This window comes from Rana temporaria, chromosome 7 (assembly GCF_905171775.1).
Source record: "Rana temporaria chromosome 7, aRanTem1.1, whole genome shotgun sequence".
NCBI lineage: Eukaryota > Metazoa > Chordata > Amphibia > Anura > Ranidae > Rana > Rana temporaria.
In genome coordinates this window covers 204,193,002-204,220,659 of record NC_053495.1, presented here as the reverse complement: position 1 = coordinate 204,220,659, position 27,658 = coordinate 204,193,002, and positions in this window count along the sequence as shown.

Below are 27,658 nucleotides of genomic sequence, written 5' to 3'. Positions count from 1 at the left end.
CATTGGCGACCTCGGATCGTTATATCGACTACTCTCTGAACTCTGCCAGCCTTTTGACAACGGATTTGACCCTGACTATTCTCTGAACCTTGCCTACCTTTTTCCTGGACTGCCATTGAACCACTCTGCCTGTCTGCCAACTGCAAGTACCTGTTCGCTTTGCTCAGTTCGCTCCTGCCCCGGTGTGGTAGCTGCAGGGCCATCTTCATTATTGATTGGACCCTGGGCAAACATTTTTCTTGGGCACTCCCAAATCCACTTATCAACTTTTCAGGCAGTCAGGGGCTCAATGGGGTAGCTGCTTTGGGCTCCACAACAATGACTGGGCCCGGGGCAGCTCCCCCTTTTGCCCTGCGTTAAAGGGGTTGTAAAGCTTCCCGTTTTTTCACCTTAATGCATCGTATGCATTAAGGTAAAAAAAACATCTGATGCTTACAGGCCCCCCGTTTACTTACCTGAGCCCTCAAAAGTCCTGCGTCGAGAACGTGCTGGCTTCTTGGCTCTTCATTGGATAGATTGATAGCAGCGCAGCCATTGGCTTTCACTGCTGTCAATCAACTCCAATGAGGAGAGGCCCGGGGCGGAGCCGAGTCCTGTAGATGGAGGCTATGGACGCCGAATACAGGACCCAGGAGCGCGCTCGCAAGGTAACCCCCTTTGGGAAAGTGCTTCCCAGGGGGGCTAGCTGATGCGGGGAGGAGCCGAGACAGCCGCCGAGGGACCCCAGAAGACGAGGATCGTGGCCACTCTGTGCAAAACGAGCTGCACAGCAGAGGTAAGTATAACATGTTTGTTATTTTTTTTTAAGTCAAACCTTTAGTACCCATTTAACCACTTCCATACCAGGCACTTACGCACCTTCCCGCCCAAGCCAATTTTCAGCTTTCAGCGCTGTCGCACTTTGAATGACAATTGCGCGGTCATGCTACGCTGTACCCAAACAAAATTGGCGTCCTTTTTCCCCCACAAATAGAGCTTTCTTTTGGTGGTATTTGATCACCTCGCAACAACTAAAAAAAGACTGAAATTTGGGGAAAAAAATACGTTTTTAATTTTTTCTGTTAATTTTTTTGTAAATAAGTATGTTTTTTCTTTCAATTACGGGCACTTATATGGCGGCACTAATGGGCACTGATGAGGTGGCACTGATGGACACCGATGAGATAGTACTGATGGGCACCGATGAGGTGGCACTGATAGGCGGCGCTGGTATGCAGCACTGATGGGCACTCATAGGCGGCACTGGCCACTCATAGGCGGCACAGATGGGCACTCATGGGCAGCACTTATGGGTGGCACTGATGGGTACTTATGGGTGGCACAGATGGGCACTGATAGGTGGGAACTGGGCATGGATGGGCACTGAGGGGTGGCACTGATGGACACTGTGGGGAGGCACTGATGGATACTGAGGGGTGGCACTGATGGATCCATGTTGCCAGTCAGTGCCCATTTGTGAGCACTGATTGGCATCTTTTTTTTTTTACTGCTTTTTTTTTGCCCTTCCCTGGTGGTCCAGTGTGGGCATCTGAGGGGGGGGCTGCGCTGATAAACAATCAGCGCAAACCCCCCCCCTGTCAGGAGAGCCGCCGATCGGCTCTCCTGTACTCGCGTCTGTCAGACGCGAGTGAGGAAGAGCCATCAACGGCTCTTCCTGTTTACATCGTGATCAGGCGTGATTGGACACGGCTGATCACGTGGTAAAGAGCCTCCGCCGGAGGCTCTTTACCGAGATCGGAGATGCAGGGTGTCAGACTGACACCCGTACCACCGATCGCCGTGCTAGGCGCCCCCACGGGTGCGCGCCGGCATGAAACCCTGCAGGACGTCAGTAGACGTCCAGTCAGGATTTCAGAACCACTTCCCGGACGTCAATCTGCTATTGACCGGGCGGGAAGTGGTTAAAGACGGCCATGGGTGGTTGGGCACTATAGTATTGTGTATAAGTCCTGGGGGCAACCGAGTACTGGTGGCCTGTTTGCCTTACGGGAAAGGGGGCTGCTATAGAGGAAGAACTCAGAAGCTAGCTGTAGTGTCTGACCAGGGATAAGTAGGACACCTGTGATATGGGAGGAGTCACTACTGTGACACTGTGCATCTTTTTGCATAGGTGAGAGTGATACACTGCTTCACATGTGAAAAGAAGACTAAAGCACCACCTACTGGATGGATAGAAGATTGCATTATATCAATATGCAATGATTCATCTTTAACTTAAAAAACAGGAAAACAAATTTTATGTATTTTTTTTTCTTTCCATAACAAAAAATATAGGCCCAGATTCACAAAAGAGATATGACGGCGTATCTCTGTTTTAGGGTCTTCCTAACTATGCGACTGATTCATAGAATCAGTTACGCATAGATGGGCACTATCTATGGGCCCTAAGATCCGACAGGTGTAATTGAATTACACTGTCGGATCTTAGGATGCAATACCTCGGCCGCCGCTGGGGGGGAGTTTGCGTCGTAAACTAGCGTCGGGTATGCAAATTAGTAGTTACGGCGATCCACGGCGGTTTTTCGCGTTCGCTACGTCGCTGCTAGTCTAGTTTCCCGTTGCAAACTTAGTCGTCGTTTTTGCTGCCCTAACTTTACACAGCACATGTATGTGCTGTATAAAGTATGGCCGTCGTTCCCGCGTCGAAATTTGAAATTTTTTTGTTCTTGCGTAAGACGTCCGGGAATACGAAAGTACGCTACGCGCGCCGCCGTTCGAAAAAATGACGTCACTTCGCGCAAAGCACGGCGGGAATTTCAAAACAGAGCATGCGCAGTAGGTCCGGCGCTGGAGCGCGCCTAATTGAAATGGCTCAAGCCCCTTTGAATTACGCGGGCTTACGCCGGAGGCCGCCAGCGTAAGTTTTCATGCAAGTGCTTTGAGAATCAGGCACTTGCGATGAAAACTTGCGGCGGTGTAACGTATCTACGATACGTTACGCCGCCGCGATTCTACGTGAATCTGGGCCTTAGAGCTTGGTCCATCGTGTTTTTTTTGTCTACAGGTTTCTCTTTCTAAAAGCGGATTGCCTTTGGAAGCGCGGGCTGAGATTTTGGAACTTATTAGGTCTCTCGGTGTGTCATGTGACAGTGACATAAAACGTAGCCGAGTTTCTCTGTTCCAGATCGGTGCAGTTTCCATAGAGCGGCTGCCAGAAGAGCGAGGTTATAAGTGCGCTGGGATACATAACAAAGCGGCGCGCGCCCGCGGTGCGCGGCGGGGGTAATCCGGTGTTCCTGCCCCCAGTGACGCCTCTCGGCTCTGATCTAACAGTCAGCCTTTAAAAACTCAATATAAATCATTTCAAAATGTTTAAATGGATCTACGAAGCCGGCATCCACTTACCAATTAGATTTTATAGGAGGTGGAGACCTATAAGATGTCAGATCCATTAAATGGCTGTTTGGTGGAGAGGATTGTTCTTTCTTTTTTTTCAGATAAATGGAAAGTTTTTTCTTTTTTTCAGAAAGTCCCTTTATGGGGCTTTATATTATAAAAGCGCTGTTGGCACTAGATAAATCCTGTTTAATAATAATAATCATAGTAATAATTGATAACTTCAGTAAATTTACAGGTCAGTAAGAATAAAATCACATGACATGTGCCCTTTTGCTTGCCTTTATCCGACCCTTGGGGCAATATTCCTCTCACTGACACCAATGATGGGACACTATTCCCCCCACTGATACCAATGATGGGACACTATTCCCCCCACTGATACCAATGACGGGGCACTATTCCTCCCACTGATACCAATGATGGGACACTATTCATCTCACTGACACCAATGATGGGACACTATTCCCCCCACTGATACCAATGACGGGGCACTATTCCTCCCACTGATACCAATGATGGGACACTATTCATCTCACTGACACCAATGATGGGACACTATTCCTCCCACTGACACCAATGATGGGACACTATTCATCTCACTGACACCAATGATGGGGCACTATTCCTCCCAGTGACACCAATGATGGGACACTATTCCTCCCATTGATCCCAATGATGGGGCACTATTCCTCCCACTGATACCAATGATGGGGCATTTTTCCTCCCACTGATACCAATGACGGGGCATTTTTCCTCCCACTGATACCAATGATGGGGAATTATTCCTCCCACTGACACCAGTGATGGGGCACTATTCTTCCCACTGACACCAACTATGAGGCACTGTTCCTCCAACTGACACCAATGATGGGACACTATTCCTCCCACTGACACCAGTGATGGGGCACTATTCCTCCCACTGATACCAATAATGGGGCACTATTCCTTACACTGACACCAACTATGAGGCACTGTTCCTCCCACTGACACCAGTGATGGGGCACTATTCCTTACACTGACACCAACTATGAGGCACTGTTCTTCCCACTGACACCAATGATGGGACACTATTCCTCTCACTGATCCCAATGATGGGGCACTATTATTCCCACTGATCCCAATGATGGGTCACTATTCTTCCCACTGATCCCAATGATGGGGCACTATTCCTCCCACTGACACCAGTGATGGGGAACTATTCCTCCCACTAACCAATAATAGGGCAATGCTTGTTTACATCAGCATTTCCCCATTCTTCTACTCCGTGAGATGATCGCAGGACTCCGGGCGGACAACGAGGCACTGTTCCTCCCACTGACACCAATGATGAGGCACTATTCTTCCCACTGACACCAATGATGAGGCACTATTCTTCCCAGTGACACCAATGATGGGGCATTATTCCTCCCACTGATACCAATGATGGGGGGCACTATTCCTCCCACTGATACCAATGATGGGACACTATTCCTCCCACTGACACCAATGATGGGGTACTATTCCTCCCACTGACACCAGTGATGGAGAACTTTTCCTCCCACTGATCCCAGTGATGGAGAACTATTCCTCCCACTAACCAATAATAGGGCAATGCTTGTTTACTTCAGCATTTCCCCATTCTTCTACTCCGCGAGACGATCGCAGGACTCCGGGCGGACAACGAGGCACTATTCCTCCCACTGACACCAATGATGAGGCACTATTCTTCCCACTGACACCAATGATGAGGCACTATTCCTCCCACTGACACCAATGATGGGACACTATTCCTCCCACTGACACCAGTGATGGGGCACTATTCCTCCCACTGACACCAGTGATGGAGAACTATTCCTCCCACTAACCAATAATAGGGCAATGCTTGTTTACTTCAGCATTTCCCCATTCTTCTACTCCGCGAGACGATCGAGGGACTCCGGGCGGACATCAAGTCCACGGGACCCGCGGTCAACTTCAAGGAGCTCGTGGCGCGCGTGCGCCCACAATGCCGCGTCTTAAAGGGCAACGTACATGTACGTTAATATGCCCAGCCGTGCCATTTTGCCGACGTATATCGGTGTGAGCCGGTCGGCAAGTGGTTAAGAGAGCTGAGGGCGGAGAATAAATAATTCAGCTGGTGATATTTTAATTCTTTTTTTCTATACACGGCCTTCCAGTCTCCGTTTTCTTTTAAAGCCCCCAGCTTATTGTTGAAGGGAGGTCCGCAGGTCATCACACCCTGCCTCGCGTGGTGGTGACAGGTCCACTTTAAGCTGAGTGGTTGCCGAACGCGAAAACGCGAGAAGAACGAACGGCGGGCTGAAAGCAGAGACACATGTTGAGCTCTTTCAACTTGGAAACTCGGCAGGAGCCAAAACTCCCAATAACCGTGCCTTGGAAATTAGCGGATAAAATTAGTGCCTCTAGGATTTGGCAGGAAGGCTGGAAAAAGGCGAGAGAGGTTTGGAGCGCCTTCAAAGCTTCCGAGCTTTATTAACGCCAACGCTAAAAGTTTGCACAAAAAAAAAATAAAGGAAGTGCTTTAAAACATACGGCGCATTAAAGGCACAACAAGGCGTTGCTGTTTATACAGGGAATTGTAGCGTGTATGTTCTCCTTCAACGGCGTTCCCGTATATTGGAGGCGGAACCTATAGAGACATCATAGAAGGGTTTCTTCATGGCGCAATAACGCCATAATTTCCTGCATATGGGAGAAGTGTGAAAGAACCCCCCTCCCCCCCCCCCCCCCCCAGCTGGAATGTGGAATCTACAATTTGTATTGGATCGTATTATAAGCTTGCAATTGCGGTCGATCTATAAAACGCGTTGATATGTGTACAACGGCATGTAAGCCGGTGATGCGAGTTTGTTCTGCAAATTGGAAATAAAGCAAAGAGTTTCATCGTCTTCCAAACAGAAAATGGTTTTATTTTAATTTTTTTCAGATTTTTAGGCACACAGGAAGGAAAAAACAACACTTTTATTCCGGCCAATAGAATGCATTTACTCCAAACTCACATAAGTTTCGATTTTCCTTCCCCACAGATCACCACCATCATCAGCTACCAGGATGGGGTAAGTTTTTGCCGGTCAGACAGCAAGCAGGGGCACAGAGGCTGCATATGATGGGCACACAGGCTACATATGATGGGTCACAGAGGCTACACATGATTGGCACACAGGCAGCATATGATGGGCACACAGGCAGCATATGATGGGCACATGCTACATATGATGGGCACAGAGGCTGCATATGATGGGCACACGGCTGCATATGATGGGCACACAGGCTACATATGATGGGTCACAGAGGCTACATATTATGGGTCACAGAGGCTACACATGATTGGCACACAGGCAGCATATGATGGGCACACAGGCAGCATATGATGGGCACATGCTACATATGATGGGCACAGAGGCTGCATATGATGGGCACACGGCTGCATATGATGGGCACACAGGCTACATATGATGGGTCACAGAGGCTACATATGACGGGTCACAGAGGCTACACATGATGGGCACACAGGCAGCATATGATGGGCACCAGGGCCCGCCATCAGGAATTATGGGGCCCCTTACACAGCTTCAAGCATGGGCCTCCTGGAGCAGAGAACCGGGGGGGGGGGGGGGTGCTGCCGTCTGAAATTGAGAAGGGGGGGCTGCCGCGATTTGAGAAGCGGGGGGGGGCCCTTTACAAAATAAAGAAGAAATAAGGAAAAATATAAATATATATATAAAAAAAGGGGGGGGGGTAGCCATCCGGGGCCCTGGGGACCTCTGGGCCCTTTAATAAAAAGAAATATAAAAAAATAAACATTTATAAAAAAATATATATATTTAAAAATAAAAAAATAAATAAATAAAAAAAGATTGTTTTTATAAAAAAAGGAAGGTTGTCATCCGGGGCCCTTAGAATAAAAAATAAAATAGAAATATATTAAAAAATATATATATATTTTTATAAATATAATAATAAACAAATGGGGGGTTGCCATCTGGGCCCCTGTGGGCCTCTGGGCCCCTGGGAACCTCCGGACCCCTAAAAAAAATGTATAATGAGCACAAGCTGCATATGATGGACACAGAGGCTACATATGATGGGCACATGCTACATATGATGGGCACATGCTACATATGATGGGCACAGAGGCTGCATATGATGGGAACACAGGCTGCATATGATGGGCACAGAGGCTGCATATGATGGGCACAGAGGCTGCATATGATGGGCAAAGAGGCTGCATATGAAGGGCTACATATGATGGGCTGCATATAAATTTGTTAGAATTTATTCTAGCCATTTACTATTATGTATTATTATTGTTTTTTTCAAGATTATTTATGCATTGTTATTATGTATAGCCATATATTTATTAGGATTTATTCTGGTCATTTATAAAAACAAACATATTATTATTATTATTATTATTATTATTATTATTATTATTATTATTTTTGCACCTCTTATTATGTATAGCCATATTTGTTAGAATTTATTTTAGCCATTTATTGCTATTTTTTTAAATTGATGTATTTGTATTTATTTGTATTATTTATGCATTTTTATTATTATTATCATTATTATGCATATCCATTTTTTATTATAATTTATTATAGCCTTTTTTGTATTATTATTATTATTATTATATTTATTTTTATTACGTATGTATTATCTTTATTTATAGCAATTTATTTATTAGAATTTATTTTAGCTGTTTTATTTATTTATTTATTTTCATTTCTTTTCTATTATTTATTCATTATTATGTATAGCCATTTTGTTTATTATTATTATTATTATTATTATTATTATTATTATTATTATTATTATTATTTATTCTAGCCATTTATTATTATGTTTTATTTTTATTTTTTTTAAATATTCATGCATTGTCATTATGTATAGGAAACAAAATAAAGTGTTGGGATGGAGGCTAATCCTAGAGAGCGCCTCATCTAAAGTCCCACCCTTTAATTTTTGATCTCATTATGTATAGCCATTTATTTATTAGAAATTATTCTAGCTACAAGAATGCGTTCACGTGTATTTATGTGTCTTCATGCGCGCCAACATCTAAAAAGCGCACATACACTTCTCCAGGAACTTTGGGCCAAATTGGTAACGCCCCTGAATGCACCGTGCAAATACATTTTTTAAATGCGCGCATACACATGGGTACATTAGCTAACATGCAGGTGCGTTCAGAGGCATAAAAAGATGGCGGGCACCTCTGAAAGCGGCATTTTTTATGCCCATGTGCATGAGACTAATCCTGCGCTCTCTGAAGCACCATGCAATGCGTCGGTGGTATATAAATATGGAGAATATGAAGAATAGATTGTTCCCTCTTATGTAACACTATTTAGCAGACATGGGCCACACCGCAGAGACACATCTGCTGCTCGCACCAACAACGATGTCGCAATAAACAACGAATAATAAAAAGAAACATTCCTTAAATGCTTTTTTACAAAGATCATCGGGAATTGTTTTAATAAACATCAAACGCTATTATTTGGAAGAGTGAGAATTTTTCTTCCTCTCCAGCCCCAGCGGCGAGTCGTTGCGTAAACGAGGGCGGTCTGCGGTTTTGGCGGATGTTGTAATTCAGCGTTATTGTGAGAGGTGATGGAGGAGAACAATTCTTCAACCTACAATCCGATAGAATAAAGAGAGAAATAAAACACAAGCGGGCCGCTTCTGCTGCGACTATTCCGGTACTCGATGTCCACCGTAACCCGCCGATCGTCGGGAAAGCACACATCATTTAATTTATTTATCTTATTTATTTTATTTATGTAGCGCTACCCCCTCAGGAGCCGCTGGTTGTTTTGGGATCGGCGTATTAAGTTACCTCTAATCGTTGTCCAGGGGTGACTGCAGTGAGCAGAGCAGTAAACGAATGTCCAATCAGCGACTGAAGCCCTCTGAACAGTGGCGGCTGCTGCTCAAAATTTTTGGGGGGCGCAAACGAAAAAAAACAAAAAAAACAATTGCAGCCTCACTGTACCTATCAATTGTCACCACTGTGCCATGCCATCAAATGCAGTCACTGTGCCATCAAAACACAACCACTGTGCCATCAAATGCAGTCACTGTGCCATCAAAACGCAGCCACCGTGCCATCAAAACGCAGTCACTGTGCCATGCCATCAAACGCAGCTACTGTGCCATCAATTGTCACCACTATGCCATCAAACACAGCCACTGTGCCCCCAATTGTCGCCACTGTGCCCCCAATTGTCGCCACTGTGCCCCAAATTGTTGCCACTGTGCCCCCAATTGTTGCCACTGTGCCCCCAATTGTCGCCACTGTGCCCCCAATTGTCACCACTGTGCCCCCAATTGTCGCCACTGTGCCCCCAATTGTCGCCACTGTGCCCCCAATTGTAGCCACTGTGCCCCCACTTGTAGCCACTGTGCCCCCACTTGTAGCCACTGTGCCCCCACTTGTAGCCACCGTGCCCAGTACCCCCCCCTGGCACTTACCTTTATGGCTTCTACGTCCCTCGATGTCCCTCGTCCCGCCCTCGATGACGCTTCAGCCAATCAAATTACCAGATTGGCTGAGACGCCTGTCAGTCTTATCCTCGCACGCATGGCCGGTACGTCCCGAGGATGAGCTTCAGGAAGCCGACTACAGCCGCTGGCCCTGATAGGCACTTCCACACAGCCAGTCAGCTGCCGCTATTCAGCTGACCGGCGCTCAACATCCGGCCAGCTGAATAGTGGGCGGCAGCGGTGAAAATATACAGATTCATACAGTGTATGAATCTGTATATTTTACTGGCTGTGAGCGAGCCAGAGGGGGCGGCGCTCCTGCGTCCCTATGGACGCACCGCCACTGCCTCTGAATGCTTTATTTCTCGGCCCAACATGACCAATATCAACATGAGGTAGACAGAAAAGGTTGATGACGTAAGGGAACTTTGCAGTATCAGGCTTGGATGAGAGGAAAGCAATCCTGCTCTCAGTAGTAGTAGTAGATACAGTTCGTCGCCACTCCAGCCAGAGTGGGTGAAGTGCCCCCGGACAGACTCCTGCCACGAGCCTGGCAGCCGGAGTGCCACTTTAAGGTTGCTGGGAGGAACAAGTCCCTGCCACGGACTTGGCTCTGATCCACAGGCTCAATGCTGACAATGTGAACAGCAGAGCGAATCCTCCCAATAAATCACAATGGGGTTACCGGTTGACAGTTGAAGTGTACCTGTCAGTGTCCCGGTCACCCGATCCCCGATGGTTCGTTCAAGCCTCTCAGACAACCTGCCTCCGGGTTCTCCTTGAGCCGATCCCCCACCGCACAGCACGTAGCTTAGGATCTCTTCAGTTGAGTTGGGGACCCAGTAAGTCACTGGGGCCCCTGACAGCATCAGTTGCTCCAGGCCATGAGGGCCCAGAGTCAGGAACTCTGCGTAGCACGCGACCCCAGGCCAGGTAGGCCATAGTGGTGGGGCCCGCGATAAACTCACACCCTAAAGGTGGGTGCCGCACCTGGAACCAGGAACCCACGAAGAACCAAGAACAACGGCCTCCGCCACAGAAATACTCCTCCCCAGCATGCCCCGCGAGGGAAAACTCCTCTAATTGGCTGCTAGGAAGAAGCGGCTCCGCCTGAACCTCTCTGGCACCACCTGCCCCCCAGGGATGGTGCCGCACCCCTAGAGTGCAGTCTGGCACACAGAACAATCCAGATTTGGCGACAGACAAATTTGACATAATTCGGAATGAGAGCAAATTATCTCTCTCATTCCCCACTAACTTTAGCGTAGCGCCTTTACTGAAAGTAAGGGGGCGCTACATTTATTTATTTTTTATGGTTGAACTAGATGGACTTGTGTCTTTTTTCAACCTGGCTAACTATGTAACTATACAATGGAGATTTGTCTATGTAAAAAAGTCAGATCTCTCCACTCTGACCGGTGGGGGGGGGGGGGGGGGGGATGGGTGGAGGACAGGGGAAAAAAAATTAAGCACACAAACACTGGCTAGGCACACATTTGATCACCCCTAGATGTTTAATCCCTTCCTTGCCAATAGATCCCTGTTCAATTCGCACCAGAACTTTCGAACATCTGGAAAGTTTGCCCCTAATAGACACAGGGTGACTTAAGGAGGTGCATGGGGAGCTGAAGCGAGGGTTTCCCAACTCTTTTCCAATTCTTTTTTTTTTAGATCGACGCTCTATTTTTGTTTATAGCGCAAAAAAATAAAAACCGCAGAGGTGATCAAATACCACCAAAAGAAAGCTCTATTTGTGGGAAAAAAAGGACGCCAATTTTGTTTGGGAGCCACGTCGCACGACCGCGCAATTGTCAGTTAAAGCGTCACAGTGCCGAATCGCAAAAAGTACTCTTTGGCCAGCCAAATGGTCCGGGGCTGAAGAGGTTAAGGACGTGGTACCCCCCCTCGGATTAACCATTTAGAAATCTCTCGAATGATGAAAATCGCCTTCATTTTCCTGACTTACTCATCGTGGAGAAAGTTCATCTGTCGCAAGAGCAACTTTCCCCCGGCTGAGTAAGCAGTGAAGCTCTCAGCTCCTTATCCTGGGGATTTCTCGGGAATTGGTTGGAAAATTCCGGATGAAAGAATGTGGATTATCAGGAGAGGAATCGGGAAAGTGTGGGTTGGGGGGGGGGGGGAGTTTACAGTAAGCAGCATCCCATCTCAATGCAATCTTCTTTCTACTTAAGAAAGTCATTATGCGCGGCTCTCCCTGCGGCGTACACATGAGAGTGATTCAGAACGAGGGAAAGTGCCCGTGACCTCGGAGGGCCAAGCAACAATTAGAAGGGGAAATTAAGATCGCTGGAATCCCGAGCATTCCCCTGAAGAGATCTAAAATTCGACGCCGCGCTTTGATGGTTGGCGTTTCCCAAAGATGTGACGTCAGCAGACCCTGGGATAGCTGAAGGATCTCGCATGCAATGTTCCCAAACTTATCATTGCTGCTGCACGTCAGCAAGACGGAATAACTCAATTAAATAAACCGGAGCAGGAATAAAATCACCATTGTACAGCTGGATCACCGGCCCACCCAGGGCTGGACTGGGACAAAAATTTGGCCCTGGACTTCATCCAGACTGGCCCACTTTGACAGATCTCTCCCATGGCGGCCGGACAACTCCCGCACCCCCCCCCGGCCACCCAAGCCCCCTCTCCCCCTTCACTAGCCACTAGCCGTTTTACTTTATGAGAGTAGAACGGCTGGTACTGGTACTCTTATAGGCAGTACCAGTGGGGAAGCTAGACATTATTTCACCCGGGGCAAAGAATCAGTTTGGTGCCCCCCCCCTTATGGGACAAGATTAGGCAGAAGTGAGAAACTGCCAGGCCATAGCTGTTGAGTCGGCTGTCTGTCCCCTCCCCCCCAATGCTCCTCTGGTCCTCCCCCTGCTTCTCTGGTCCTCCCCCTGCTTCTTTGTTCCCCCCATGTGAGCGCTGCGGGAAGGGAGAGACAGAGGAGCGGAGGGGGGCGGCGGTCCGCTGTCACTGAAGCTGGCCCACTGAGCCATCGGCCCACCGGGAAACTCCCTGTAGTCCCAATGGCCAGTCCATCCCTGGGCCCACCTGCAAACAAAGACATTTCTGCAACCGCACAACTGCCACTTAGCTGATAGTTAATACCCATACCTCCCAACTGTCCCGTATTCCGCGGGATCCTCCTGCAATTCAAAGTCTGTCCCGCGGACTAGACTAGCATCCCGCAAAACAGGGCCCGGGCGCAACATCCCGTGCCTCCATGTTTGCGTACCACCTCCATATTTGCGTTCCACCGCTAGGTTTGGTTTCCGGTTCCCTGTGATTGGGCGTATGTTGGTCATGTGCGGCGTGGGGCTGGCCTGTCATCGATCGTCTTGAAGTCCCGCCTCCGCACATGACCGCTATACGCCCAATCACAGTGCGGCGGAAAATACGCAGCGGGCTACAGTCGAATGGCGCAGGTGGGGTGTCGGGACAGAGAGGAATATGCCCCCCCCCCCGCTCAACAACTTTGATCCCCGCCCCCCCGCTCAACAACTTTGCACCCCCCCCCCGCTCATCAAGATGTCCCGCATTGTATTTTCTAAATGTTGGGAGGTATGGTCAATACCTGTGGTGTGGCCCGGTGATAGAGAGAGCTTTACACCGCTGAGCAGTCTTTTCTATCTCTTAGCAACTCTGGGCCAGATCCTCAAAAGGGATACGCAGGTGTATCTCCTGATACGCCGTCGTATCTCTGTTTCTATCTATGCGGCTGGTTCATAGAATCAATTACACATAGATATCCATAAGATCCGACAGGTGTAATAGTTTTACACTGTCGGATCTTAGGATGCAGTACCGCGGCCGCCGCTGGGGGCATTTCTCGTCGAAATTCCGCGTCGGGTATGCAAATTAGCACTTACGGAGATCCACGAAGGTTTTTCCCTTCGTTAATTCTCCGCAAGTGTTAGTTTGCCGTCGCAAAATTAGGGCTGCTTTTACAAAGTGTAAAGTTAGTACACCATGTAAAAGTATACCCGTCTTTCCCGCGTCGCTGTCAATTTCTTTTTTTTTTTTTTTTTAATTCCCGCCGCATCTCTTTTTTACCCGTCGCGATTCACAAAACTCGGCGCAACGTAACGTAACGCAAAGCACGTCGGGAAAATAGCGTCGGGAGCATGCGCAGTACGTCCGGCGCGGGAGCGCGCCTAATTTAAATGGGACTCGCCCCATTAGATTGGGCCCGCCTTGAGCCAGACAGATTTAAGTTACACAGCTGCAAATTTCTAGGTAAGTGCTTCGTGGATCGGGCACTTAGGTAGAAATTTTGCGGCGGTGTAACTTAAATCGGAACATTTAAGTTGCGCCCGCTGGTTGTGGATCTGGCCCTCTATTAGTGACATCCATGCAACGCTGTATCCTGGCCTAGGCCAACAAGGCTCAGGCCTAGGGCAGCACTTTGCAGGGGGGGCAGCACGCAAAGAGTGCCCGCCGACATGTGCTACACTGTTAGTGTAACGCAAGCTGCTTCTAAGTTTGACTGTCCTATCATCCTGGACCACAAACCTTCCTCACTGTGATATGTTTTCTGCTTCACCATTGGCATGGTTATATCTTCTTAGTCCTCTCCATAAAATTATCAGAAATTTGTGCTTAAAGTAGGCAACATTTTATTTGTTTCCTTTTGGATAGAGTTAGGGAGGTTTATAACCGCTGTATTTTTTTACTATCCCTGTCCCATTGCAGAGATTTCCCTTCACTTCCTACTCCATAGCCAAACAGGAAGTGAGAGGAAACCTATGCAAATTAAGGGAATCCAATGCTCCCCAGGCCCTAAGAACTAGTGTCCCCACTCAAAAATCTCAGGACGGGTCTTAAACAGGAAGGGGTGTGGCCTTGGCAGGAAGGGGTGGGTCATGTTTAAATTAGGGGGTGCACGATTTTAGTCAGGCCTAGGGCAGCACGAAACCTAAATACACTACTGTATCCATGCACAGAGTTTTCAGGTCTGTACACCTGCTGTGCCCATAATGAGGGGTTCCCACCATCCCTGTGCTGAGTTCCCGGGTCTGTACACCTGCTGTGTCCATTATGAGGGGTTCCCACCATCCCTGTGCTGAGTTCCCGGGTCTGTACACCCGCTGTGCCCATTATTAGGGGTTCCCACCATCCTTGTGCTGAATTCCCATGTCTGTACACCCCGCTGTGCCCACTGCAAGGAGTTCCCGCCATCCCGGTGCTGAGTTCCTGGGTCTGTACACCTGCTGTGCCCATTATGAGGGGTTTCCACCATCTCTGTGCTGAGTTTGATGGCACAGTGGCTGCGTTTGATGGCACAGTAGCGGCATTTGATGGCACAGTGGCTGCGTTTGATGGCACAGTGGCCGCGTTTGATGGCACAGTGGCTGCGTTTGATGGCGCAGTAGCGGCATTTGATGGCGCAGTGGCTGTGTTTGATGGCACAGTAGCTGCGTTTGATGTCACAGTGGCTGCATTTGATGGCACAGTAGTGGCGTTTGAAGGCACAGTGGCTGCATTTGATGGCACAGTAGTGGCGTTTGAAGGCACAGTGGCTGCATTTGATGGCACAGTGGCTGCGCTTGATGGCACAGTGGCTGCGTTAGATGGCACAGTAGCCGCATTTGATGGCACAGTGGCTGTGTTTGATGGCACAGTAGCTGCGTTTGATGGCACAGTGGCTGCGTTTGATGGCGAAGTAGCGGCGTTTGATGGCACAGTGGCTGTGTTTGATGGCAAAGTAGCTGCGTTTGATGTCACAGTGGCTGCATTTGATGGCACAGTAGTGGCGTTTGATGGCACAGTGGCTGCATTTGATGGCACAGTGAGGCTGCAATTGGTGTTTATTATTATTATTGTTCTTATTTTTACTGCTACTATTATTTTAATGAAATGGAAAGTCAACATCTCATCTGTGAAATGCCCCCCCAGATCAAAGTTGACAATCCTCATTTCAAAAGTGCCAACTTGCTTTCCGCCTAATCCTGGTCTCATCAAGCCCCCCCCCCCCCCCCCATTCTACTGATTTATCGTTCTTATGTAACCCATGGACACCCATTACCAGCCTGCCTGCTCCAGGCTCTGTAGCTTTTTGATCCACCTGTAGAAAGGTGAAAGGTCTGAACCCGGGACAGGAGAGGTGAGGAATGCGGGAGGATGGACGGCTGGACAGATGGAAGGCATGATGAGCGGGGAATGGCTCATTAATCAGTCAGTAAATATCTGCAACTTCATCTACTTTGGAATGGCCTCATTTATTAAATGTGACAGGAAGAGCAGATGTCCCCCTAACATGAACCTGTCACAAGTATGCAGATCAAGAAAGTCACAAGTCCTTGTTCTAGGTCAGTGACTCAAAGCATTGAAGCCTGTTACCCGTGGAATGCAATTAGAGCAGAGTTTCTTAGCCTTTTTACCCCAGAGGTACCCCTGAAAAATTAATTTATTGGGGGGTCAATGGAAAGAATGCCCCTTACATTGGTGATCAGTGAGAAGAATGTCCCTTACATTGGTGATCAGTGAGAAGAATGTTCCTTACATTGGTGATCAGTGAGAAGAATGTCCCTTACATTGGTGATCAGTGAGAAGAATGTCCCTTACATTGGTGATCAGTGAGAAGAATGTTCCTTACATTGGTGATCAGTGAGAAGAATGTTCCTTACATTGGTGATCAGTGGGAAGAATGTTCCTTACATTGGTGATCAGTGGGAAGAATGCCCCTTACATTGGTGATCAGTGGGAAGAATGTCCCTTACATTGGTGATCAGTGAGAAGAATGTTCCTTACATTGGTGATCAGTGAGAAGAATGTTCCTTACATTGGTGATCAGTGAGAAGAATGTCCCTTACATTGGTGATCAGTGAGAAGAATGTTCCTTACATTGGTGATCAGTGGGAAGAATGTTCCTTACATTGGTGATCAGTGGGAAGAATGTCCCTTACATTGGTGATCAGTGGGAAGAATGTCCCTTACATTGGTGATCAGTGAGAAGAATGTCCCTTACATTGGTGATCAGTGGGAAGAATGCCCCTTACATTGGTGATCAGTGGGAAGAATGATCCTTACATTGGTGAGAAGAAAAAGAGCGGAGGGCGCACCGACCTCGTGTGATACTGATAAAAAATATTTATTCAAATAATAAAATCAATGGTTATACTCACACATTAGGAGTTAAAAACAGGCTTTAAAAATGAATACAGCAGGTATCCAGCATCGTCAGTGGAACATGAGTAATCGTTTGGACCAATCAGTAGAAGTAAAAGCTGACGCGTTTCGGGGGCGTACCCCTTTCCTCAGAGCTGACGTGGTCTGCAGTGCTCCTTACATTGGTGATCAGTGGGAAGAATGCCCCCTACATTGGTGATCAGTGGGAAGAATGTCCCTTACATTGGTGATCAGTGGGAAGAATGTTCCTTACATTGGTGATCAGTGGGAAGAATGTTCCTTACATTGGTGATCAGTGAGAAGAATGTTCCTTACATTGGTGATCAGTGGGAAGAATGTCCCTTACATTGGTGATCAGTGGGAAGAATGTCCCTTACATTGGTGATCAGTGAGAAGAATGTTCCTTACATTGGTGATCAGTGGAAAGAATGTTCCTTACATTGGTGATCAGTGGGAAGAATGTCCCTTACATTGGTGATCAGTGAGAAGAATGTCCCTTACATTGGTGATCAGTGGGAAGAATGTCCCTTACATTGGTGATCAGTGGAAAGAATGTCCCTTACATTGGTGATCAGTGAGAAGAATGTTCCTTACATTGGTGATCAGTGAGAAGAATGGTCCTTACATTGGTGATCAGTGGGAAGAATGTCCCTTACATTGGTGATCAGTGAGAAGAATGGTCCTTACATTGGTGATCAGTGGGAAGAATGTCCCTTACATTGGTGATCAGTGAGAAGAATGTCCCTTACATTGGTGATCAGTGGGAAGAATGTCCCTTACATTGGTGATCAGTGGGAAGAATGTCCCTTACATTGGTGATCAGTGAGAAGAATGGTCCTTACATTGGTGATCAGTGGGAAGAATGTCCCTTACATTGGTGATCAGTGAGAAGAATGTCCCTTACATTGGTGATCAGTGGGAAGAATGTTCCTTACATTGGTGATCAGTGAGAAGAATGTTCCTTACATTGGTGATCAGTGGGAAGAATGTCCCTTACATTGGTGATCGGTGAGAAGAATGTTCCTTACATTGGTGATCAGTGAGAAGAATGTCCCTTACATTGGTGATCAGTGGGAAGAATGTTCCTTACATTGGTGATCAGTGAGAAGAATGTTCCTTACATTGGTGATCAGTGAGAAGAATGTCCCTTACATTGGTGATCAGTGAGAAGAATGATCCTTACATTGGTGATCAGTGGGAAGAATGTCCCTTACATTGGTGATCAGTGGGAAGAATGATCCTTACATTGGTGATCAGTAGGTAGAATGGGTTTGTACAGCAAAGAATAACCAATCTACAGTGGGGATGGAAAGTTTGGGCACCCCAGGTAAAAATGTGTATTAATGTGCATAACGAAGCCAAGGAAAGATGGAAAAATCTCCAAAAGGCATCAAATTACAGATTAGACATTCTTATAATATGTCAAAAAAGTTAGATTTTTTTTCCATCATTTACACTTTCAAAATTACAGAAAACAAAAAAATGGCGTCTGCAAAAGTTTGGGCACCCTGCAGAATTTCTAGCATGCACTGCCCCCTTTGCAAAGCTGAGATCTGCCAGTGTCATGGATTGTTCTCAATCATCGTCTGGGAAGACCAGGTGATGTCAATCTCAAAGGTTTTAAATGCCCAGACTCATCTGACCCTCCCCCAACAATCAGCACCATGGGTTCTTCTAAGCAGTTGTCTAGAAAACTGAAAGTGAAAATAGTTGACGCTCACAAAGCTGAAGAAGCTATAAGAAGATAGCAAAGCGTTTTCAGATGTCAATATCCTCTGTTCGGAATGTAATTAAGAAATGGCAGTCATCAGGAACAGTGGAAGTTAAAGCAAGATCTGGAAGACCAAGAAAAATATCAGACAGAACAGCTCGCAGGATTGTGAGAAAAGCAATTCATAACCCACGTTTGACTGCACGATCCCTCCAGAAAGATCTGGCAGACACTGGAGTTGTGGTACACTATTCCACTATAAAGAGATACTTGTACAAATATGGTCTTCATGGAAGAGTCATCAGAAGAAAACCTCTTCTACGTCCTCACCACAAAAATCAGCGTTTGAACTTTGCAAATGAACATATAGACAAGCCTGATGCATTTTGGAAACAAGTTCTGTGGACCGATGAGGTTAAAATAGAACTTTTTGGCCGGAATGAGCAAAGGTAAGTTTGGAGAAGAAAGGGCACAGAATTTAATGAAAAGAACCTCTGTCCAACTGTGAAGCATGGGGGTGGATCAATCATGCTTTGGGGTTGTATTGCAGCCAGTGGCACAGGGAACATTTCACGAGTAGAAGGAACAATGGATTCAATAAAATTTCAGCACATTTTGGATGGTAACTTGATGCCATCTGTGAAAAAGCTGAAGTTAAAGAGAGGATGGCTTCTACAAATGGATAATGATCCTAAACACACCTCAAAATCCACGGGGGATTACATCAAGAGGCGTAAACTCAAGGTTTTGCCATGGCCTTCACAATCTCCTGACCTCAACATAATTGAAAATCTATGGATAGACCTTAAAAGTGCAGTGCGTGACAGACAGCCCAGAAATCTCAAAGAACTGGAAGACTTTTGTAAGGAAGAATGGGCAAAGATCCCTCAAACAAGAATTGAAAGACTCTTGGCTGGCTACAAAAAGCGTTTACAAGCTGTGATACTTGCCAAAGGGGGCAGTACAAGATATTTAACTCTGCAGGGTGCCCAAACTTTTGCAGACGCCATTTTTTTGTTTTCTGTCATTTTGAAAGTGTAAATGATGGAAATAAAATCTAACTTTTTTTGACCTATTCTAAGAATGTCTAATCTGTAATTTGATTTTGGAGATTTTTCCATCATTCCTTGGCTTCGTTATGCACAATAATACACATTTTTACCTGGGGTGCCCAAACTTTCGATCCCCACTGTATAGCCCCCACCCAGGAAGAGCTCCTGCTCCGTCTACCTGATGGGGACCTTAAAGCGGTAGTTCACCCCCCCCCCCGACACATTTTACCATCGAGACAGGCATTGTAGCGCGAGCTACAGTATGCCTGTCCCGATTTTTTTAACCCCGGACTCACCTTGTAATCGGAGATCGTATTTTTCGGCTCCCGCGGGGAATGGGCGTGCCTATGGAGAGGGAGGATGATTGACGGCCGGCCCTGGCACGTCACTCTCCCCGAAGACAGCCGGAGTAGGTCTCGGCTCTTCACGGCGCCTGCGCACAGGCTATGCGCACGCGTCGTGAAGACCAAGCCTATTTCGGCTATTTCCGGAGAAGCGTGACGCGCCAGAGCCGGCCGTCAATCATCCTCCGTCTCCATAGGCACGCCCATTCCCCGGTATCTTCAATCTACGAGAACAAGGTGAGTACGGGGTAAAAAATTCGGGACAGGCATACTGTAGCTCGCGCTACAATGCCTGATTTTATGGTAAAATAAAAAAAAAATTTTTTTTTTTTCGTCGATAGGGTGAACCCCCGCTTTAAGAATCCTATAGAAGTATAATATTTCTGTGAATTGGGCTCTCTGTATTCAGCACAGAGGATATTGCGTGCTGCCTGATGTTGCTTTCTCAGTATGCTGACTCATGAATACTTCTCGGGGTCCGCTGGAACTGGGAGGTGAACGCGCTCCCGCCAGTAAGTGGGATGAGCTCCAAGTCCTTTGCCAGAACAGCGAAATCGCAAACTAATGAAAACTAAACAAACAGTGCCGGGGGAAGGGATACATCATCTCATAGCGCAGAACATTACAGGGTCCCGGGGGAGGGGGAGGAGGGCGTACATTAGGGAGTCTTTGATCTTACACAGAGCGCAGCCTTGGTTAGCGAGGCAACAACATCTTTCCAAAAAATTTAATAATAATGCATTTGATGAGGCGGATAAAATTTATGGCTCTGCTGGGGAGCTGCGTCAACTTTTGGTGCAAAATGTGAATTTGATTGGTTGCTGGGAGGTAACACAGACAGCGAACGTGATTTACTAAGGCGACGATCAATCGTTATGGTAACCGGTACATCGCAGGACCGCATATCCGCAAACAAAGCAATGGCAGACCCTGTAGGCTTATATATAACAAGAGACCCCCCCCCCCCCAAAAAAAAAAATAATGATCAAAGAGTCCACAATTACTGAATATTTTATTCAATAATCCTACAAACGCATTTCTGACTCTCCTTCATTCGAGGATTGTACCGTATTTATCGCGGTATACCGCGCACCCCTAAAGTTGCCACGAATCCTGTGGAAAAAAAGTTTTTTGTGTACTTACAGTTTTGGTGTCTTGCGCCCATCGGCGACCTCGTCGGGTCCGGCGTCCGTCTGCGGCTTCGGGTGTCCTCTTCGTCAGGTTCGGCGTCCGTCTGCGGCTTCAGGTGTCCTCTTCGTCGGGTCCGGCGTCTGTCTGCGGCTTCGGGTGTCCTCTTCGTCGGGTCCGGCGTCCTTCTGCGGCGTCCTCGCGTCCTCCCTGCTCGTTTCCCGCGCCGAGTTTGAATACTGCGCCGACATATACAGAGCGCAGTACACTCGTGTAATGTCAGCAATGCTCGGCAACTCTCGCGCTGACGTCCAGGATGTGAGCGCGGAAGGAGCCGAGACTGCCCGACTATACCCGAGTGTACTGCGCTCGGTATATGTCGGCGCAGTATTCAAACTCGGCGCGGGAAATCGGGTATCGGCGTATACCGCGCACCCACGATTTTGCCCTGATTATCAGGGCAAAAAAGTGCGCGGTCTACGCCGATAAATACGGTATATTGAATTAAACTGGTAGCGGGAAATTTATATGGTATATGTTTACAGCATTCCCTTTCATTTTAATTAAGTCCAGCCATATCGGAAATCATAAATACACAAGCCCTGATGAAGGGGGAGACCGCCCCCGAAACACGTTGGCTGTTTTTCTAATTTTATTGAATTTTTGGCTCTTTGACCATTAGCGTGGTATTGTAAATACAGCGCTGCAGCCCGTGCATGCACAGGTGTTTATCATCGCAATCTCTATTCTGAGCATCAGTGCATAAAATCTTGTATTCGTCTTATACGCTTTTTTTAAGGTTTTTCTGAAATACCTCAATATTTAGTAAAATAAAACAGTAATATTTTTTCCCCTTTTTATTTTATTTTTTTATGGTCTTTTTTTATAGACATCTTTGACCATTAGTCTGGTATGGTAAATAAAGCGTTAAAATCCCTATTCCGAGCACCAGTGAATACAATTTTCTATTAATCTCATACACCTGTTTTATCATTTCCTGAAATATCTCAGTATTTAGTAAAAAAAAACAAAAACAAAAAATTGAAATAAAATATTTTTTTTAATTTTTTTTTATTTATTGTCTTTTTTTTTCTTTAAAAGATGTCTGTGAAGTGTGCGGCGGACGTTGGCTTTTGTCAGTTTGATGGATTTACGTGGTATATGTTTACAGCCATCCCCTTGCAATTTACCGTATTTATCGGTGTATAGCGCGCACCTCAAGTTTAGAAGGGAAGTTTAAGGAAAAAAATTACATTTTGGATGTCTTGCCCGGCGTCCATCAGCGGCCTTGTCCGGCGTCCGTCTGCGGCCTTGCGCGGGGTCCGTCCAGCCTTGTCGGTGTCCGTCTGCTGTCTTGCCCGGCGTCCATCGGCGGCCTTGTCCGGCGTCTGTCTGCGGCTCTGCGTGGGGTCCGTCTGCGGCTCTGCGCGGGGTTCGTCCAGCCTTGTCGCTGTCCGTCTGCTGTCTTGCCCGCATCCATCGGCGGCCTTGTCCGGCGTCCGTCTGCGGCCTTGCGCGGGGTTCGTCCAGCCTTGTCGGTGTCGGTCTGCTGTCTTGCCCGGCCTTGTCCGGCGTCCGTCTGTTTGAGTTTGGCGCCTCGGTCGAGTTGTGCAGAGCCAGATTTCCGGTGTGTTCGGCTCCTCTCGGCTCCTCTTGCGTGGCTGCGGGCGGAGCCGAGCGTGGCCGAGCCTAGCCAAGTGCCCTGTACACTCGGCTCGGTCTTCGTCGGCGGCGCTCTGAGACAGCCGACAAAGACAGGATCGGCGTATAAAGCGCACCCACGATTTCCCCCTGATTTTAAGGGGGAAAAAGTGCGCGTTATACGCCGATAAATACGGTAATTATGTCCAGCCATATCAGAAATATACAAGCCCTGATGAAGGGGGAGTCCGCCCCCGAAACGTGTTGGCTGTTTAATTTTGGGCTCTTTGACCATTGGTGTGGTATGGTAAATACAGTATTAAAGCCCGTGTATGTACAGGTGTTTATCATGGAAATCCCCTATTCCGAGCACCAGTGATCACATTTTGTATTATGACTTGTTTATAATTTCCTGAAATATCTCAGTATTTAGTAAAAAAAAAAAATTAGTAATAAAATCTTTTTTCCCTTTCATATATACATATTTTTTTTAAAGACGTCTGTGAAGCGTGCGGAGGACGTGCGGAGGACGTTGGCTTTTGTCACCTTGATGGATGCTCCGCCGCTGACTTAATTAAAGGTCGCTTTCTCTGTAAGTAACAGACGGGAAGAAGATTAAAGCTTGTCTGAGAAACACAAACACAGCAAATGAAAAAGTCACTCCTTCCTCTCGAATTCCCTGAGTCGGGGCTCCAATGAACGCAGTGATGTATGACTTTATAGAATGCCGCTTCTCCATTTGGTTCTTTGAAAAGATTTCTAGACAGGAAAAATAAACAGCCAATGGACCCAGAAAAATAGAAGCCCCCCCCCAGTTCAGTGATACACAGGGGGGGGGGAGGGGGGGCTACAATGACCTTGATAAATAGCTTTCAAAATGGGACAGCGAAGCACAAACCTCTGCCCAGGAAACATCAATGTTTGAGTTTACTCCAAAATGTAACGCTGATATTTTTTAGCTTAGTGCAGTGGTCTGGTCTCCAAACTGCGGCCCGGGGGCCAGATGCGGCCCGTTGCTTGATTTTATCCGGCCCTTGGGGTACTTTTTTATTCATTGGCACCAGCGACGGGGCAGAATTCCTCCCAATGACACCAATGATGGGGCAAAATTCCTCCCAATGACGGGGCAGAAGTCCTCCCAGTGACTGTGCCATCAATTATCACCACTGTGCCATGCCATCAAATGCAGTCACTATGCCATCAATTCGCACCACTATGCCATCAATTCGCACCACTATGCCATGCCATCAAACGCAGTCACTGTGCCATGCCATCAATTCGCACCACTATGCCATGCCTTTAAACGCAGTCACTGTGCCATGCCATCAAACGCAGTCACTGTGCCATGCCATCAAACGCAGTCACTGTGCCATGCCATCAAACGCAGTCACTGTGCCATGCCATCAAGCGCAGCCACTGTGCCATGCCATCAAATGCAGCCACTGTGCCATCAATTGTCACCACTGTGCAATGCCATCAAACGCAGCCACTGTGCCCCTCAATTGTCGCCACTGTGCCAATTGTCACCACTGTCCCCATTGTTGCCACTGTGCATGTCACTGTGCCCTTTAATTGTCGCCACTGTGCCCATTGTTGCCACTGTGCATGTCACTGTGCCCTTTAATTGTTGCCACTGTGCCCATTGTCACCACTGTGCCCATTGTCACCACTGTGCCCTTTGTCACCACTGTGCCCATTGATGCCACTGTGCCCTTTGTTGCCTCTGTGCCCTTTGTTGCCTCTGTGCCCTGTAAAATGCACTTACCTTACTCCTTCCACGTCCCTCTATGTCTTTTCCCGCCTTGGTGACGCTTCAGTCAATCAGGTTACCGATAATCAGAATCGGGGAACCTGATTGGCTGAGACGGCCGTCAGTCTTATCCAAGGGACGCACCACCCGTGCGTTCCGAGGATAAGACATCCGGGAGCCGAGGGCTGTACTCTGAAAACCGCTGGCTCTGATAGGCACTTCCGCACAGCCAACCAGCTGCCGTTATTCAGGTGGCCGGCGCTCAATTTCTGGCCATCTGAATAGACCAGCGGCAGCCGGCCACAATAACATACATTCATGCAATGCAATGAATGTATGTTATTAGACTCAGCAGCGGGCGAGAGCCAGAGGGGGCGGCGCTCCAGCGCCCTCTATGGACGAACCGCCACTGAGTTGATTCCTGAGACAGACTCCCAGCAGAGGTAGCGAGTTAGTCAACAGCAAGTGTTTTTTCTATAAAGCAGTGAATGTGACTTTCAGCGAACGTTAGTGGTGAGTCAATCACTGCCATGTAAAATACATCCTCCTCCTGGAAGATTCACCCGCATTGAATGTCGCTGAATGTCAGATTTACGGCTTTATAAGTCAATTCCAAAAATGCAAACATAGGGGCAGATCCAGAGAGAGAGAGTACGCCGGCGTATCTACTGATACGCCGGCGTACTTTCAAATTTCCTGCGTCTTATCTTTGGTTTGAATCCTCAAACCAAGATACGACGGCATCTGGGTAAGATCCGACAGGCGTACGCCTTCGGATCGTAGATGCAATACTTTGGCGTCCGCTGGGTGGAGTTCGCGTCGTTTTCCGCGTCGGGTATCCAAATTAGCTTTTTCTGACGATCCATGAACGTACGCGCGGCCTTCGCATTCTCTTATGTCGTCTCTAGTCGGCTTTTTCCGGCGTATAGTTAAAGTTGGTATTTTGCGGCGTATAGTTAGATTTGTCATGTTAAGTATGGCCGTCGTTCCCGTGTCGAAATTTGAATTTTTTTTTTTTTTTTGCGCAAGTCGTCCGTGAATAGGGATGGACGTAATTCACGTCTAAGTTAAAAAAATGACGTTGTTGCGACGTCATTTAGCGCAATGCACGGCGGGAAATTTAGGGACGGCGCATGTGCAGTTCATTCGGCGCGGGGACGCGGTTCCTTTAAATTAAACACGCCCTCTACTCGCCGATTTGAATTACGCGCCAAGAGATACACTACGCCGCAAATTCTTTGTGGATTCGAAGAATTCAAAGGTAAGTTACAGCGGCGTAGCGTATCACACATACGCTGCGCCTATCTAAATGTATGTGGATCTGGCCCATAGATCTGTACTCAGTGTTTGAATTTAAGATGGTAGGTCCACTTTAGGAGATTAAAATATACCCCCCCCACTTTTTTTGGGAGTCCTGGGCCCTGGACTACCGACAACCTAGCCTTGTTATAACCCGTGGTGCACCCCCCCCCCCCCCATGGCTAAGAAAGCTACACAAGGTTACACTTTCTGTGTCAGTTTATATTTCTAAGCCTTAACGTTGTGCGTCGGTTGTGACCGGGGGTCTCCCTCTACCTCCAGCCGCCCCCTAATCGCCGCGCCTCGGTTCAGCGCGGGGTCAGACATCACAGAATCCGTACTTTTGGCTGCAGCTCTCCAGTCAGATCTTGTTCGGTGATTAGCACAGATCGAGTTTCCACTTTTGCACATTAAAGGGAAAAACCTTTAAAAAGGGTCCCTTTGTGGAGCTCCTATGCAGCCCCGGCCGCGTTCGGCGTTCCTCGTTTGAACTAAATAACAGTTAATGGCTCAGAACTGGTAAACGGCGAGCTAAAATTAAAAGCGAAAAACCCGCCCGTCGTTTTTCGAAAGGCGTAATGACGGCTGTCCGCGGGTCATTAGGAGCTCGGCGTTACATTAAAGGCAACGGAGCAAAGTGCAGAGAGAATATTTGTTTAGTGAATTGGCCGCCTCGGAGATGTGATGGGAAGGAGGGCAGAGGGTCCCGCAAAGCACTTGTGGAGCTGTGCTCACCGACATCTGGAGGCCAATTGTAAAGGTCGGATTTGGGGCTCATTCACATCAGCTCCATTGGATTGCATTGGGAAACATTGCTCAATGCCGTTCCAACGCAAGAAGCTTTGCTTTGCATCGGGCCTTTCTCTCTATTTTTTTTTGCTAGAAAATTACTCAGAACCCCAAACATTATTTTTGTGTGTGTGTATATATATATATATATATATATATATATTAGGGTTGTCTCGATACCACATTTTTGAGACCGAGTACAAGTACTGATACTTTTTTCAAGTACTCGCCGATACCGAATACCGATACTTTTTTTTAACCACTTAAGGACCGGACCAATATGCTGCTAAATGACCCAAGGGGTTTTTACAATTCGGCACGGCGTCGCTTTAACAGACAATTGCGCGGTCGTGCGACGTGGCTCCCAAACAAAATTGGCGTCCTTTTTTCCCCACAAATAGAGATTTCTTTTGGTGGTATTTGATCACCTCTGCGGTTTTTATTTTTAGCGCTATAAACAAAAATAGAGCGACAATTTTGAAAAAATGCAATATTTTTTACTTTTTGCTATAATAAATATCTCCCAAAAATATATATACATTTTTTTTTCCTCAGTTTAGGCCGATACGTATTCTTCTACATATTTTTGGTAAAAAAATTGCAATAAGCGTTTATCGATTGGTTTGCGCAAAATTTATAGCGTTTAAAAAATAGGGGATAGTTTCATTTTTTTTTTTTTTTTTTACTACTAATGGTGGCGATCATCGATTTTTTTCGTGACTGCGTCATTATGGCGGACACTTCGGACAATTTTGACACATTTTTGGGACCATTGTCATTTTCACAGCAAAAAATGCATTTAAATTGCATTGTTTATTGTGAAAATTACAGTTGCAGTTTGGGAGTTAACCACAGGGGGCGCTGTAGGAGTTAGGGTTCACCTAGTGTGTGTTTACAACTGTAGGGGGGTGTGGCTGTAGGTGTGACGTCATCGATCGAGTCTCCCTATAAAAGGGATCACTCGATCGAT